The sequence below is a fragment of the Zingiber officinale genome, chromosome 1B (assembly GCF_018446385.1).
Source record: "Zingiber officinale cultivar Zhangliang chromosome 1B, Zo_v1.1, whole genome shotgun sequence".
Lineage (NCBI taxonomy): Eukaryota > Viridiplantae > Streptophyta > Magnoliopsida > Zingiberales > Zingiberaceae > Zingiber > Zingiber officinale.
In genome coordinates this window covers 91,420,973-91,439,208 of record NC_055986.1, presented here as the reverse complement: position 1 = coordinate 91,439,208, position 18,236 = coordinate 91,420,973, and positions in this window count along the sequence as shown.

The following is an 18,236-nucleotide window of genomic DNA, read 5'->3' as shown; positions in this document are numbered from 1 at the left end:
AAATCCAAAAAAACTGAACTTTCTTTTATAAAAATATTTTGATTTGAAATAGTGAAAAAGAATACTATAACTTTGAGAAAACATTTAAGAAAAATTAATTTATTAAATTCCTTTCACTCCCCCTTATTAATGTATTAAAAAATTTAATTAAGTTTGGGAATCCTAGAATCTAAGTATGTAAACCCCCAAAAAATAAAAGTTATTATTTATTTTCCTGATTTTCCATTTTACTCTTTCTAAATTATCAAACATATGAATCTTAAGAGTTTATGTGAGATGGAGTTAATCATATATCTGAATTCTGAAAAATATTTAAGTCTAAGGAGAATAATTTAATTTTGAACATCAACCTAATAAAGTTTAAATTTTAACAAATTAAATTTGAATTTTAAAGTTTAAATTTTAATTTGACTAATAACTAAGTTTGAATTTTGAAAATTTAATTACATTTTAAAAATAATTATACTTTTAAATTTAATTAAATTTTGAAAATAATTATACTTTTAAAATTAATTAATAATTAAATTAATTATACTTTTGAAATCAATTATATTTTAAAATTAATTATACTTTTTAAATTAATTATACTTTAAGAATTTGAAATTAATTATACTTTTAAATTAATTAAAGGGACTTAGGTTAATTAAATTGAATTAATTTTACTTGAATTTTAATTAATTTTAGTTTGGTTAACTACTTTTTGTTGGGGATCTTGCGACCGGCTAGAAGGGGGGTTGAATGGACGGCGCCCCCAATTACTCGCTTCCTACGTATTCGTTAGTGCGCAAGTGGAATAATACAAAACTAAATACGAATACAAAAGCTAAAGACAAGGAAAAGAACAAGCAAACCAATGCACGTCGATGCAACTTAGTTCGGAGATGATGCTCCTACTCCACGGCTATCCGTAAGGTGGACGATCCCTCAATCCGTTGGTGGATTAGTCCCCAGAAACTCCGGCTAGCTCAAACCTCCTTGTGGGTGGAGAAGTCTCACCACAACACTCACCAAAAGCACTTGGACACAAGGGAAACCTTGAGCACTTAGTGACTACTAATTAGGCTTTAACCAAGTCTAATTTCGTCACCTTGGCCGGCCATCCCAAGCTCCTTCTTATAGATCTTGGAAGAAATCAGCAAGCTGATTTTTCTGTTACCAGTCGACTGGTCCTTGCACCAGTCGACTGGAGCCAGCCCAACGTCCCTCTCAACGGCTATCTATCAGTCGACTGGTCCCTGGACCAATCGACTGGTCCCAGCCGTTTTGGGCATAGAAGCTCTCTGTGCTCACCATCAGTCGACTGGTCCTAATACCAGTCGACTGGTCCTAATACCAGTCGACTCGTACAACCCTAAACCTAGGGTTCCCATCCCGAGTACATTTCTCTCATGCACTCGTACCCTCACGACTCACTTGACTCTTCTTTGCAGCTTTGACCTCTTGCCTTCAAGCTTACTTCCTTTGGCTCTCGTCCCTCGGATGCATCCAAGCCCGCGGCTCGTCCACAATGCCATCTTTCGCGTATACCTCGAAGTCGCTTCCATCGGCCCTTGTCCTTGCTACCTTGTCCACGGTCCCTTGGATGCTCCATCTGTAACGCCCGAAAATTCTCAAAACTATTTTAGGAATATTCTATGATTTTTTTGGAATTATTAGATATTTTTCCGGAATTTTCCGAGTAGCGAAAGTAGCAAAAATTATTAGAAAAGTAAAATGGCTTAAGCGGGAATCGAACCCGGGACCTCTCGGGTCCGCTAAACCTTTAGTTAGCCTTAGTAACCGGTGAACCCAGCAGGGCCGTGCTGAGAGAAAGGAGAATCAAATATATTTATAATTGAGTTGGGCCAAAATACCCACTTAATATAAATAGGAAAACATAAGTTGGTTTGGTTTATTTTGGTGTTGGTTCGGCAACTTCTCCTTCACCCTAATCTCACCGACGCCACCTCTCCCTCTCCTCCCTCTCTCGGCGCCAACCACAAGGAGACCTAGGGTTCTCTCCCTAGGGCCCCAAGGACATCTTCCGGCGATAACTCCGGCACAAGGACGCTCTCCTTCGCGAGGGGAACGCTTAGACGGGAGAAGATCGTCGAGAAGTCGTTTCCACCGGAACTCTAACGAATATAATTGTAAGGAAATTAGCGTACCAGGTAAGAAACCCCTCACCTGCAGTATAAGTAGCTCTCGCGTGTTTTCTTTTATGTATTAGATTAGTTTTATTGAATTTTGTCAGCATAAAGTGTGTATTTTAACTCTTCTCACAGATTTAGGGATTAGTGAGCATCTCTAGATGGGCCGAGCACGTGTATCCTCTGTAGATAGGGGTTTAGACGCTGCTGGGTGCCTAGAGGTGGTCTCCCTGATCGCGAGGAGAGTTAGAGAGCGCCAAATGCTCGACAAAATGCCTAGCACAGCCTTATGATACAGTAGGCATTTAGTTAAATGTCATAGAACATGTTAATTAGCATGATCAGTTTTATTTCAGCTTTTACGAGACTAGATGTCCAAATGGGTGGGCTCCCACAGTCGCCTCTAGGTTCAGACAACCTAGTTCTAGGTTCAGATAACCTAGATTCAGCAAAATAGTATTAGCTATTTCAGTATTTTACTTTTCAGTGGCACTGTACTGGATTAGATATCCATTGGGTTGGGCTCCCATAGTCGTCCCTAGGTTTAGCTAACCTAGTAAACCCTACTAGATTCGGAACTTGCAATCCCGGGTCTAGTTAGGGATGCGCACACAGCAAGTACAGTTGTCAGGGCCCATCAGCAGCATGTTTAGTATTTTCACTTACTATATGTATATGGTTTTCAACCTTTCCCAAATTAGTTCGTGAATTCAGTACAGTCTTAGCAGTAGCTCAGTATTAGCTTAGCTCAGTTTTTAGTATCAGCTTAGTTCTTCATTGATACCATGTGATTGATATCATGTTCAGCTTTAGATATGCCATGTTTGTATGCTTATATGTCATGCCATGTTTAGTTTATTCAGTATACTTAGCATATCCTTTCAAACAGCATGATTTAAAATCATATTTGCATCGTATGCATGTTTTAGTGAGGTAGATGGTTTCTTACTAAGTTTTTTAGCTTACAGATACTATTTTCCTTATACTGCAGATACAAGTAAAAGGAAAATGGACTAGCAGAGGAAGCTGGAGGCCAATGCAGAGATGGTGTGTGTGACAGGAACTGGAATAAAAGATTCTTAGGGGTCTTAGCAAGTTTAAACCGTAAAACTCTTTAGTGTTTTACTTTCATGCACGTTTAGTTGTGTAATGCTATGAACCAGTGAACTATGTGTCATGTTAAGTTTAGAATACTAGTTTTATGTTATTAGAATGTTTCTCATGTAGTGTATAACTTATATGTGAGATTTTGGCACGCCCAAGTGCTGAAATCAGAGTTTCAGGCTGAAATCAGAGTTTCAGGCCGAAATCAGAACTCTGATCGGTCTACAGACAGATCAGGGAGTGGGTTGTGCCGCTGGATCGGTCAGCTGATCGATCCATGCGCGAACAGAGAGTTGGCCTCTGTTATGGATCGGTCAGCCGACCGATCCATAGTGCGGACAGAGAGCACCGACGCTCACTGATCGTCAGCCGACCGATCAGTGAGCTACTGATCGGTCAAGCCGACCGATCAGGGTACTCCTGGATCGGTCGGTAGACCGATCCAGCCGCATACAGAGGCGAGGGAGCATATGGATCGGTCTGCCGACCGATCCAGAGAGTTGTCCCGTGCCAGTAACAAGCTGGATCGATCACGGGATTGATCCGACAGCCTAATCGATCTATGGATCGATTGAAGTGCCTGATTACAGCTAGCAAGCCATCCGAGAAGCATAGATTATCTTCCCTAACATGTGTACAACTCCTAGGTACATCCAGAACACTAAGTTACACTTTACAGCATTTAGTTCAGTAAAATTTTAAATTAGCCAGTTTTCATTCCGCATTAATAGTCCAGCACAGTATAACTGTAGCGACCGTCCTCGCAGCCTAGTCAGTAGGAGGCGGGTCGTTACAGAGTGGTATCAGAACAGTATTCCATACTTCCTACACACACATCAGCATTGAACCTACAGCTTCCAAGTAAGAATACCTCTACTTTATTTATGCTTTATGTTTCCTTGTTATAGATCATGTTTATAGATAAACTGCTGCATGATAGTATGTGATAGTATATAACATGATAAAGATAGTTACACAATTATGATTGTAATAATTATTCATGTTCTGTCCTCTATGTCTTTAGCAATGGCACGAGGGCGCCCAGCTAAAAGGGCACTAGCTACTGAGCCGCAGCAAGAGGCAGGCAGTTCAGTGCCTCCCCCAGACCTTACAGCATTAGTGGCTCAGTTACAGCAGCAGCTAGCTGAACAGCGACAGGAAATAGCCACCTTAAAGGCTAATCAGCAGAGCACCCCCACAGTCACCCCGGAACCGAACCTGACGACTCCAGAAGTCTTAGAGGTTCCACCAACCCAGCCTACAGCGCCAGCGCCAGCACCAGTACCAGCACCAGCAGTCCCAGCAGCTGAGCCAAGAAAGGAAGCCTATCTGATCCAGTGGCAGCGAGTCAAGCCAGAGAACTTCTCAGGCACTAGTGAACCATGGGATGCACAAGCCTGGTTCAAAACACTGGAGAGCAAGATGGAGCTTCTGGACTGGCCAGAACACGAGAAGGTGAAGTGTGCCTCCTTCTTCCTGACAGGAGACGCACGCATGTGGTGGGAAAGAATCAGAACGAAGCACCCAGTGAACCAGATGTCATGGGCTGACTTCGAGAAAGAATTCTTCGAGGAGTTCTTTCACATACGGGTTACAAACCGCCACTACGACGAGTTCACTGAGTTTCGTCAGGGCAACCTTTCAGTTGAGGAAGCCGTGAAGAAATTCAACAGGTTGGCTCGTCTATGCCCAGAGCTAGTCAGCACAGAGAAGGAACGAATCTGGTTGATGCTCAAGATGCTGAGGCCAGAGATAGCAGTGAACGTGGCTGGTGGCATACATAGGCCACAAACCACAGAGGAGTTAGTGAGCAGTGCCTTGACCACAGAGCATTACCAGAACAGCATAAAGCAGCAGAAGCAAGTCTCCTCAGAGTCCAAAGGCCAAGGAAACTCTCACACTCAAAAACAGCAAGGCCACAGCTCTAACTAGAAAGGGAACTCCAACAGCAAGAGCAAATCAGGGAGTGACCCAAAAGGAGGACCATCTAGCAAGTGACCCATTTATCCAAAGTGTGCTACTTGTGGGAAATTCCACCCAGGGGTTTGTCGCAAGGGCACACGAGGATGCTTTGAATGTGGACAAGAAGGGCACATGGCCAAGCAGTGCTCGAACAAGACCGGTCTTCCTCAGCCACAGCAGATTCAGTATGCAGGCCAGCCAGCTCAGTTATATCAGATGCAGGCCGCTCTAGAAGGTCCACTTATCAGCCAGGGCAGATTAGAAACCCCTCCAGCTACGGCGAATGCGAGGATCTACTCACTCACCAGAGAGGACGTAGCCAATGCCTCGACAGTTGTCACAGGTCAGATTAGCATTTTACAGTATAGTGCTACTGTTCTATTTGATACTGGGGCAACCCATTCATATATAGCCAGGATGTTCTCCGAAAAATTAGAAATACCCTCAGAGGTACTCAGTGGTCAGTTTTTGACGGCACTACCTTCAGGAGAGATCATGACATCCACGCACTGGCTCAGAGCAGTGCCGGTCATTATAGCAGACAGAGAGCTCTTTTGTGATCTGATAGTGCTAGAGATGACCGACTATGACGTTATCTTTGGAATGGACTTTCTGATCAGATACGATGCTACCATAGAGTGCCGTAAACAGAAAGTCATCTTCCAACCTGAAGCGGAAGCATATTTGAACGGAGAACCAAAGAGAAAGGCCAAGAAGTTTCTCTCAGCTATGAAAGCACAAGGATGTACATGATTCCTAGCACACGTAGTCAACGCCAGCCAGAACCAACAGCCAGCAGAGGTTCGAGTCGTATGTAACTACCGCAGTCTTCCCTAAGAGTTAGGCTTAGCACCAGACAGGAGATTGACTTTGAGATAGAGCTCATTCCCTGTACGAATCCTATCTCCAAAGCGCCTTATCGCATGGCTCCAGCAGAATGAAGGAACTTCAGGAGCAACCACAGGAGCCGCTGACAAGGGTTTCATACGCCCGAGTCACTCACCATGGGAGCGCCTGTATTATTCGTGAAGAAGAAGGATGGAAGCATGCGATTGTGCATAGACTACGGATCACCGAACCAAGTCATGATCAAGAACAGGTATCCCTTCCATGACCTGTTCGACCACCTAAAGGGAGCAGCAGTGTTCTCTAAGATAGATCTCGGATCGAGTTATCATCGGTGAAGTTTAAAGAAGGATATACCCAAGACAACATTTCGAACAAGATACGGACACTACGAGTTCGTAGTCATGCCCTTTAGCGTGACCAATGCTCCACTACATTCATGGACCTCATGAACAGTATTCGTGGAGTATTTAGATAAGTTTGTTATTGTGTTTATCGATGACATCCTTATCTACTCAGGAACTCAGGAAGAACACTCAGAGCACCTGAAACTAGTATTGCAGACCCTTCAGCAGAACCAGCTATACGCCAAGTTCACGAAATGTGAATTTTGGCTAGATCAGGTGTCCTTCCTGGGTCACATCATCTCAAAGGATGGTATTATGGTAGATCCAAGCAAGATAGAAGCAGTAAGTAACTGGAAGAGACCTAAGAACGCCAGCGAAATCAGGAGCTTTCTGGGATTAGCAGGATATTACAGAAAGTTTGTAGAGGACTTCTCCAGGATAGCCTCCCCACTGACAGCTCTTACCAGAAAGAACAGGAAATTTCAGTGGACAGAGGACTGTGAGAACAGCTTCAGTGAGCTAAAAAATGAGATTGACCAGTGCTCCCATTTTGGCTCTACCAGACAACACCAGTAGCTTTGACATCTATAGTGATGCCTCTAAGTTGGGACTAGGAGCAGTATTGATGCAAAATGGCAAGGTGATCGCCTATGCCTCCAGACAACTCAAGGATTATGAGAAGAACTACCCTACTCATGACCTTGAGCTTGCAGCAGTAGTGTTCGCTCTCAAAATTTAGAGACATTACTTATATGGAGCTCAGTGCAAAGTGTATATAGATCATCAGAGTCTGAGGTACTTCTTTACTCAGAAGGATCTGAACATGTGACAGCGCAGATGGCTTGAGCTGGTCAAAGACTATGATATAGACATCCTCTACCATCCAGGGAAAGCCAATAAGGTAGCCGACGCACTTAGTAGAAAATCCAGTGCTACCTTATTATCTCTTACAGCCATGTCACCGCCCCTACAGAAGGAGATCGTAGATTTCGGTCTCGAACTCATCGTTGGACAACTCTCTACTATGACCTTAGAGTCTACCTTGCTTGGTGATATTCAGTCAGCTCAAGAGCAGGACCTTGAAATTCAGAAAATCAAGCAAGGGCTAGCAGAATCAGAAAGTAGAGAATTCAGAGTGTCCGATAGCGGGGTGTTGTATTTTGGTGACAGACTCTGTGTTCCAGATCAGGAGGAGCTACGGAGACGGATTTTAGATGAGGCTCACAAGACTCCCTATGCGATGCATCCAGGTTCCACCAAAATGTATCAAGACCTGAAGAACCATTTTTGGTGGCCCGGGATGAAGCGAGACATCGCCAGATATGTTAGCATCTGCCTCACCTGTCAGAGGGTCAAGGCAGAACATCAGCGACCAGGAGGAGTCCTGCAGCCTATACAGATTCCAGAATGGAAGTGGGAGGATATCTCTATGGATTTCATAGTGGGACTGCCCAGAACCACGAATGGTTTTGACGCCATCTGGGTAATAGTCGACAGGTTGACTAAATCAGCCCACTTCTTAGCTATCAAGATATCCTACTCCATGGAGAAGCTAGCTCAGTTGTATCTCCAGGAGATCGTTAGACTACATGGAGTCCCACGAACCATCATTTCAGACAGAGACAGTAGATTCACATCACACTTCTGGGAGTGTGTACAGTCAGCGTTGGGCACTAAGTTAAAGTTCAGCACAGCATTCCATCCTCAGACAGATGGTCAGACGGAGCGAGTAAATCAGGTACTCGAAGATATGCTCCGAGCGTGTGCCCTAAAAGGAAGTTGGTGCAAATATCCGAGCTTAGCGGAATTTGTATACAACAACAGCTATCAGGCCACTATCGGCATGGCACCTTACGAGGCTCTCTATGGGCGGAGGTGTAGATCTCCAATCTGCTGGTATGAGAGTGGTGAACAGAAAGAACTAGAACTTCAGACAGATCTAGTAGCAGATACCACAGCAGCTATACAGCAGATCCGCCAGAGGATAGAGATAGCTCAGAGCCGCCAGAAAAGCTATGCTGATACACGGCGCAGACCCTTAGAGTTTTCAGTCGGGGATACAGTGTTCCTTAGAGTAGCTCCCATGAAGGGAGTGATGCGTTTTGGGAAGAAGGGCAAACTTAGTCCCAGATATGTGGGACCATACCTTATCAGCAGAAGAGTGGGCAAGGTAGCATATGAGCTAGAGCTACCCCAGGAAATGTCAACTGTCCACAACGTATTTCATGTCTCTATGCCGAAGAAGCATACCCCAGATGCCACCCAGGTGATTGAGCCCCAGTCGGTACAGATCCGCGAAGACCTCAGCTATGATAGTCGGCCTATTCAGATAATAGACCGAGCAGTTAAGAAATTACGGAACAAGGAAGTACCATTAGTCAAAGTCATTTGACACAGTCACACAGCAGAAGAGGCAACTTGGGAGACAGAAGCCAGCATGAGACAGAAGTACCCAGAATTATTCTAAGTTCGAGGACGAACTTTTTATAAGGTATGGGGGATTGTAACGCCCGAAAATTCTCAAAACTATTTTAGGAATATTCTATGATTTTTCTGGAATTATTAGATATTTTTCTGGAATTTTTCGAGTAGCGGAAGTAGCAAAAATTATTAGAAAAGTAAAATGGCTTAAGCGGGAATCGAACCCGGGACCTCTCGGGTCCGCTAAACCTTTAGTTAGCCTTAGTAACCGGTGAACCCAGCAGGGCCGTGCTGAGAGAAAGGAGAATCAAATATATTTATAATTGAGTTGGGCCAAAATACCCACTTAATATAAATAGGAAAACATAAGTTGGTTTGGTTTATTTTGGTGTTGGTTCGGCAACTTCTCCTTCACCCTAATCTCACCGATGCCACCTCTCCCTCTCCTCCCTCTCTCGGCGCCAACCACAAGGAGACCTAGGGTTCTCTCCCTAGGGCCCCAAGGACATCTTCCGGCGATAACTCCGGCACAAGGACGCTCTCCTTCGCGAGGGGAACGCTTAGACGGGAGAAGATCGTCGAGAAGTCGTCTCCACCGGAACTCTAGCGAATAGAATTGTAAGGAAATTAGCGTACCAGGTAAGAAACCCCTCACCTGCAGTATAAGTATCTCTCGCGTGTTTTCTTTTATGCATTAGATTAGTTTTATTGAATTTTGTCAGCATAAAGTGTGTATTTTAACTCTTCTCACAGATTTAGGGATTAGTGAGCATCTCTAGATGGGCCGAGCATGTGTATCCTCTATAGATAGGGGTTTAGATGCTGCTGGGTGCCTAGAGGTGGTCTCCCTGATCGCGAAGAGAGTTAGAGAGCGCTAAATGCTCGACAAAATGCCTAGCACAGCCTTATGATACAGTGGGCATTTAGTTAAATGCCATAGAACATGTTAATTAGCATGATCAGTTTTATTTCAGCTTTTACGAGACTAGATGTCCAAATGGGTGGGCTCCCACAGTCGCCTCTAGGTTCAGACAACCTAGTTCTAGGTTCAGATAACCTAGATTCAGCAAAATAGTATTAGCTATTTCAGTATTTTACTTTTCAGTGGCACTGTACTGGATTAGATATCCATTGGGTTGGGCTCCCATAGTCGTCCCTAGGTTTAGCTAACCTAGTAAACCCTACTAGATTCGGAACTTGCAATCCCGGGTCTAGTTAGGGATGCGTACACAGCAAGTACAGTTGCCAGGGCCCATCAGCAGCATGTTTAGTATTTTCACTTACTATATGTATATGGTTTTCAACCTTTCCCAAATTAGTTCGTGAATTCAGTACAGTCTTAGCAGTAGCTCAGTATTAGCTTAGCTCAGTTTTTAGTATCAGCTTAGTTCTTCATTGATACCATGTGATTGATATCATGTTCAGCTTTAGATATGCCATGTTTGTATGCTTATATGCCATGTCATGTTTAGTTTATTCAGTATACTTAGCATATCCTTTCAAACAGCATGATTTAAAATCATATTTGCATCGTATGCATGTTTTAGTGAGGTAGATGGTTTCTTACTAAGCTTTTTAGCTTACAGATACTATTTTCCTTATACTGCAGATACAAGTAAAAGGAAAATGGACTAGCAGAGGAAGCTGGAGGCCAATGCAGAGATGGTGTGTGTGACAGGAACTGGAATAAAAGATTCTTAGGGGTCTTAGTAAGTTTAAACCGTAAAACTCTTTAGTGTTTTACTTTCATGCACGTTTAGTTGTGTAATGCTATGAACCAGTGAACTATGTGTCATGTTAAGTTTAGAATACTAGTTTTATGTTATTAGAATGTTTCTCATGTAGTGTATAACTCATATGTGAGATTTTGACACGCCCAAGTGCTGAAATCAGAGTTTCAGGCCGAAATCAGAACTCTGATCGGTCTACAGACCGATCAGGGAGTGGGTTGTGCCGCTGGATCGGTCAGCTGACCGATCCATGCGCGAACAGAGAGTTGGCCTCTGTTATGGATCGGTCAGCCGACCGATCCATAGTGCGGACAGAGAGCACCGACGCTCACTGATCGGTCAGCCGACCGATCAGTGAGCTACTGATCGGTCAAGCCGACCGATCAGTGAGCTCTGATCGGTCAAGCCGACAGAGGCGAGGGAGCATATGGATCGGTCTGCCGACCGATCCAGAGAGTTGTCCCGTGCCAGTAACAAGCTGGATCGATCACGGGATCGATCCGACAGCCTAATCGATCTATGGATCGATTGAAGTGCCTGATTACAGCTAGCAGGCCATCCGAGAGGCATAGATTATCTTCCCTAACATGTGTACAACTCCTAGGTACATCCAGAACACTAAGTTACACTTTACAGCATTTAGTTCAGTAAAATTTTAAATTAGCCAGTTTTCATTCCGCATTAATAGTCCAGCACAGTATAACTGTAGCGACCGTCCTCGCAGCCTAGTCAGTAGGAGGCGGGTCGTTACACCATCCTTCACCGGACCCGAAGCCGTCAACCTGAGTCACATGTATCACCTGCAGTCCTACACAACTCAAGTACACATATCAAATAACGAGGGTAATCCTAATCTTAAACCCTTTGCCCAAACACCAAAACACATTGTCCCGCGGACCATTGGGATTGCTCCAACACTTTTTACTTTAAACCAAGGTCCATCTCACTCTTTTTAAGATTTTCAATCAGGGAACTTTATAAGTTTTGTGAGATGGTTAATTTAATCTTTAATTTAGTCAAATCTAAAGATTGATTTATATTTGAGTTAGACTAAGATTTGACAGTTAGTTAGTTAAATATTTATTTAAATAATTGGCTTCCAGGGTATGACGAGTCACTAGGCCTTCCTGGGTATTGAATCATCAACCACTTCTAGACAAAGCCTTTTAAAAAAATTAAATATTTAATTTTATTTCTGAAAAACTTAGGTCTAGTTAGTCAAGTGTGAATCAAGCGTAAGTCCTTATCTCTCCATTCTAGATTAAGCAATCATGAATGACATTTTATCAGCATATGCATGGTTATAGAAATTATGCATGAATCAACCAAGTTAAGCAAATATTAGTTAATTTTAAGTTACAAGTTCAAGTTAACTTTTTTAAGTTGAGTTTTAAGTTTAAGTTATTAGTTTATGGTTTATTGATTAGTTTCATAATTAAAAAGACACTTGATTATAGCTTGGTTTGTAGAGTTTAAGTTTTACCTTAGACTTGTAACCCAAGTCTAGATTTTGTGAATTGGTTAAGTTATTAATAATCTTTTCTAATTTATCAATTTTATCTTTTAAAATATTATTTTATTTTTCTAATTTTCTAAGAGTTAATTTCTTATTCTTATTAAATAATTTTGAGTTATTCTTATTTAGATTTCAATGAACTGTATTCATTGCATTATTAGCATGCATATTTGATTTTTGAGAGGGAACTAAACTAGAGCAATAATGATTAGTTAGAGTATCGACTCATGTTGTAAAAAATTAGATTTTCATGTAATATAAATTTATTGACCTTGATTCTCCCCGTGGATTCTTGGGTCTTTTTTCTGAGCATTGACTTTTGTAGTGACCCATATATTTGCACTTGAAGCATTCAATGTGCTCCTTTCCTTTTTGGACTCCTAACATTGATTTCTCCTTCTCCTTCAGTTATGTCATTCGAAACTTATGAGTAGGGCACTGGTTTCTGTGGTGTCCTCTCTCCCTATACTTAAAATAAGTTATGTGAAAATTAAAATTGAAATTTATAATTTTACCTTTTAAATCCATGATAGAATTATCTCCCTTGTCTGTTGTCATCTTGAATTCGGACTCAGATTCAGCTATCTCTTCTTTGGCTATCAGTGCTATGAAATTGGTTTGATCTAATTCTTCGGAGTTTGGTTCGGAGGTTGACTCTAGGGATTCATACTCGGATTTGAACTCAGGTTTGACTTGGTCTTCTGGTTTTGACAAAATCTCATGAAACTCGATCAATTTTTCCCAATGCTCCGTAGTGTTATTGAATTTTCCAACTCGATCAAGCTCTTCATTTGTTAGTCTGCATAGGAGAGTACATGTCATTTTTGCATATGCCTCAATTTTTCTCCTTGTTTGTGCATCCCACTTGTCGCAAGCGATGGGCATACCTTCTTCGGTGGGAAGTATGAATCCAATCTAAATCATGATCCATATCTCCGCCTGGGTCTTTAGTTGGTACTCAATCTGATCTTTCCAGTACCCGAAATTCTCATCTAAGAAGAGTGGTGGGTGTGTAGTGTTGTAGTCTTCTTAGTAAGCCATTTAAAAAATAAATCTTGCACACAAAAAATAGTGAAACTTGTTCCAAGACTTAGTCTTAGATTAGTAGTGCGGGAGATAAAGAAATTACTAGAGTAGTATTGCACTAGTTTAGAGGAAAATATTAAAATAATAATAATAAATATTATGAAAAATTTTTGTTAAATTCAATATTTCACAAATTTTGACTAATGATGAAAAAATAAAAATGAATTTTTTGAAAAAGAAATTTGGAGGGAAAACGAAAGGCGTAAGAATATTTTTTAAATAAAAATGATATATAATTTTCTTTTTTAAAAATTACCCCCTTGCTCGATTGGTGGTTTCACTAATTTAGAGTAGCCTAGCTCTGATACCAATTGTAGGATTGATGCGTGCTAGAAGGGGGGTGAATAGCGTTTGTGACTTTTTTACTTGTTTCAGAAAATATAGAATAACGCAGCGAAAGATAGAAATAGACGAGGAGCAATGCTAACAAGGTTTCTTTTACTTGGTTTGGAGCCTGTGACGACTCCTACTCTAAGGCTCGCGATCGTCGATCACTTTCGTTGAGCAATCACTATAGATCCAAAAATTCTTTATAAATATGCAAGTACAAGTATTGAAAAGATAAAGTATATCGTCAACAAATGATTAGCAATTGTTCGTTGATTGTCGCAGCAACAGTTGAGCATTTGTTGAGTTGTTCTGGAGCAACGAGCATGTAAGAAGATCGTTTTGAATGTAAATAGACAACTTGTCAGCCTTCAAACTGTCCGGTCCTGACTTTGAGTTTTGTTGAAACTCTAGGTCGGACTGATACATACTGTTCCCTCTTCGGGGAACGCGTCCTCACCTACTTCACTCAAGAGAGTTACCTTTTGCCAAATCGGCCCTCCAGATCGACTGGATTTTTGCTTAGTGTCTGAGACTTTATGTCTTCATGCTGAATGTCCACTCCATGGCTCATCCAGACTTTTACCTGATCCGCGACCACCAAGATTTTTACTTAGAGTCTCCGAATCTAGGATTTCGCCCAAAGTGCTCAACTCACAAAGACTTCGCCCAATCCCCTGGACTAGGACTTCATTGACCTAGGGTTACAATCCCTTAAGACCTAGGGTTGCCTCCCCTTAGGATTTTCCACCTGCCTCAATAGGACTTTTGTCTAAGAACATTTAGGACTTTCTTGTAAGCTCAATTACACTTGTTAGACAACAAGACATCTTAACTTTAGACCCTTTGCTATAATCAAAACTTAGGTTTGATCGTTTGTTACTCCCTTGACTAACATATATGATTCCTTGATTGAAAATGTAAATCGAGTGAGATGATTAAGGATTTAAAATTAAATTAAATTTAAAACTTAAATTAAAATTTAAATAAAGTTAAATTTAAAACTTAAATTGAAATTAAAACTAAATTAAATTAAATTTAAAACTTAAATTAAGAATTAACGTTAAAACTAAATTAAACTTAAAATTAAGTTAAAATTTAAATTAAAATTAAAATTAAAATTAAATTAAATTTAAAACTTAAACTAAAACTAAAACTAAAATTAAAATTAAATTAAATTTAAAACTTAAATTAAAATTAAATTAAATTTGAAACTTAAATTAAAATTCAATTAAATTTAAAACTTAAATTAAAACTAAAATTAAAAATTAAAATTAAAAATTAAAAATTTAAATTAAATTAAATTTAAAACTTAAATTAAGAATTAAAACTAAAATTAATATTAAAGCTAAAATTAAATTAAAAAAAAATGTTATGCCACCAAAGGTGTCTTCGAGTCAATCGGAGGCGCCCTCGCAAAGATGGGTTATTTCCCGCCCCAACCGACTAAAGGTGTCTTCAGTTGGTTGAAGGTACCTTCCACAACACCTTGAAGGGGCCTTCGATGAGGCTGAAGGCACCTTCAGTTCCATTCTTTCCAACGAATACAACAACGCTCGGTTCACAATTTTGGTAGCAAGAAGGCATCTTTCCATAACCAATCTCCACTACTTCTTGGTCTTTTCCCTTCCAAAATCTCAACAATGCCTCCTCGGTATACCCTAACTTAACTATATAGCTCCTTTTGGTTATTTATTTATGTTATATGAATGTTTTGCATATATAAATTATTTTAGGAAACGACGAGATGTTAATCCTAGCTCTAGCAATACCCCATCTGCAGATGCTAGATTCCCCACAGAACGACTTATGTTAGATTTTTTGTAGCATACATATGTTGCATTAAAATCTAGATTTTTGAGTAGGTCCTTCTTCACCAGATATTGTGCACTTATCATAGAGATTATTGATTATTACTAGTTAGATATACTAGTTTACTATAATCATGCAGTAAATCTAGACTTATGTGCACATTTTTACAATAATCTTCTTAAAATTGATGACCAGACTTATTCTACTAGAGTTAGTGGAAAGGATTTTCACTTCTCCCCCACTCTATTATATGATAGCTTAGGGCTCAGGAGGTCAGCCTGCCCATTTTTATGCTACCCTAGAAGGGTTTGCCATTTGGCGAATCTTACTCCCATATTATATTAGATACTATCTACATGTACTTTTTGGGGAGGAGAGACTACCTACTGTGACTGATTTTAGGTGACTTTCCCTTAGGGTCCAGGACTATGTCTTGTATCCAGTCTTGACCACATGCATTTTTCTAATCACATCTCGCGATGTTACGATGATGCGACCCTCTCACTCTTTCTTCCTATATGCACTTTGTCAGCTTCTTGACATCGACACGCATTACACATATTTTATAATGTCATTCATGCATCTAGTCTCGTCACTAGGCATTAGGTTCATATGCCCTATTATCACATTTTGACATACATATTCTCGACCATAGGGGTAGATATGACACAGGGTACATCCACTCCACTTAGTGCATATGATGAGATTGGTGAGCAACAGCTTACACTAGTGCATATAGAAATTACTGCTTAGGGGGGACTAACATTGAGAGTGGGACTATAGTCAGAGGTACCAGGTGAGGCTGAGGACGATTTCCCACCTATCATTGCGACCGAGGGAGAGGAGTTGCCGACATTCACGGCCGAGGAGATCTTTGGACAGCCTCTGACTCCGACCCAGCCCTCGACCTCACTATCCATCAAGGACCGACTAGCACAACTTGAGGAGTCTTCCGCACAGCTTTGGCAGTCAGTTTCGGACGGATTTAGCACTTTTTGAGGAGAGATGACCACCAAATTCTCCTTGCTCTGGGAGGAGATGGCCACTGGACTTTAGCAGATTCTAGAGCCTTGCGAGTACCTGAGTAGTCCCCATCCCCTCCAGCTAATAAGCACCAGACCTGATCATCTTAGTACACTATCATACCTTGTATACTTGATTAACTAGATATATATGGTTGTCCACTTTTTGTCATCTTATTTGGGTAATCTAGGATTATGTCTCATAGACTAGGCCTGCTATTTTCAAAATATTTTTTAAATAATTTGTAAATTTTAGGCAAAATTTCTTACTTTCTAAAAATTTCTCAATTCCTTAGATTTTCAAAAATTAATTTTAGCCTTAGTTTAGATCAAATCCATAAAAAGCAAGATCCTATAGACCTAGGACTTGAGCATTTCATAAACACACTATGACTCCCTTAATTGTGTATTTAAAAACTTAGAATGGTGTAAGATGTGTAGGTAAATTGCTTGGACTTATGGTCCTTATATCAGTGCATCGACACAAGTCTGAGCGAAAAATACCAAAATTATAGTAATCAAGTTAAGTAATCTATCTTAGTCAAACACTAACTAGATACATGTACTTAACTTGACTAACCAAGTGAACACTACTATCTCATAATAGTCAGCTAGTAACTAACGGTTAGACACTTAAGAATAATTTTTAGATTGTCATTTTCCTTAAAAGATAGCAGGTTTAGGGGTAATTTCAAAAATATTTTTTTAACTTATAAGTATTTTTGAAAAACCTGCGATCTTTGAATATCTTTCTAAAATAATGTCAAGTTCAATTAAAGCATAATTTTAAAATTGTATTTTAAAATTTAATTTTTAAAATTCAATTAAATTATAATCTCAAAATTGCATAATCTCAAAAAATACTATTTTTTTAAAAATATTGAGAATTATGTTTGAAAACTGCTTTGCAATCTTTACTTAAATTTTTTTTCTTGTTTAAAGCTTTTGAAAATATTTCTAATTTATAAATTCCTACTCAAAATTACTTTTTCTAAATAAAAAATATTTTATAAATTATTTCATAGTTCAAAGTTTGTGCCTAAAATTCATATTTTAAAGGTAAGACAATTGAAAAAATATTTTTTTTAAACCTGAAAATTTTATATTTACTTTGCCAAATTCTTTCCAAGCTTACTGTACAAAGCTTACTACATTTCTTCTCTCTCTGCATAATTTTTGATGAATGTCAAAGGAGGAGAGTTAGGGTTTAAGTTAGAAATTCAAGAAAATCAGAAAACTTAGCCCCTAAAATAAATGATCAATTGCCTTACTTTAGACTTGTCTTAAGTCATTCTACAAATTTTTGCATATTTTTTCTAACTTTACTTAGGTTATCATTTCATCAAAAAGGGAGAAATTGTTGATACAGTTTACACTAACAGTCTAACTCAAGTTTTGATGAATGACAAGTGAATTAAGTTAGGTGTATTTGTGATATAAGTACTTTACCAAGTATGCAGGAATTGATGGGTCAAGAGTACCTAACACTAGGTTGAAATCCAGCTAGGTCTGCAGGATTGGATAGCTGGTGTGAAGTCTAGATAGGCTACGGGCCGACCTGATATCTAGTAGAAACTCCGATTGAGTCTGCGGGACCTGACAATCGGCAAAAGTCCAGTTAGGTCGGTGGACCTGACAGCTGGTATGAAGACCTGGTGGATCAAGAGGCAAGTCAAATTGACTGCAAGTTGGTAAGTAAAGATAACTCACTGTAGGAGAGTGACTTGGTGAGGATGCGTCCTGGTTGAGGGACAGTAGGCGTCGGTCCAATTTAGGTCCATTTCGGACCCCTAAACTAAGACCTTGACTAGATCCTAGTCTCGGAGAGACAGTGTCTAAGTACTACTCAGTATTATTGTGCTAACACTTGTCTTGCAGGTTATTATTTGATTTATTGAACTAACACGCTTTGTAGGGTAAGAAGAGCACAAAAA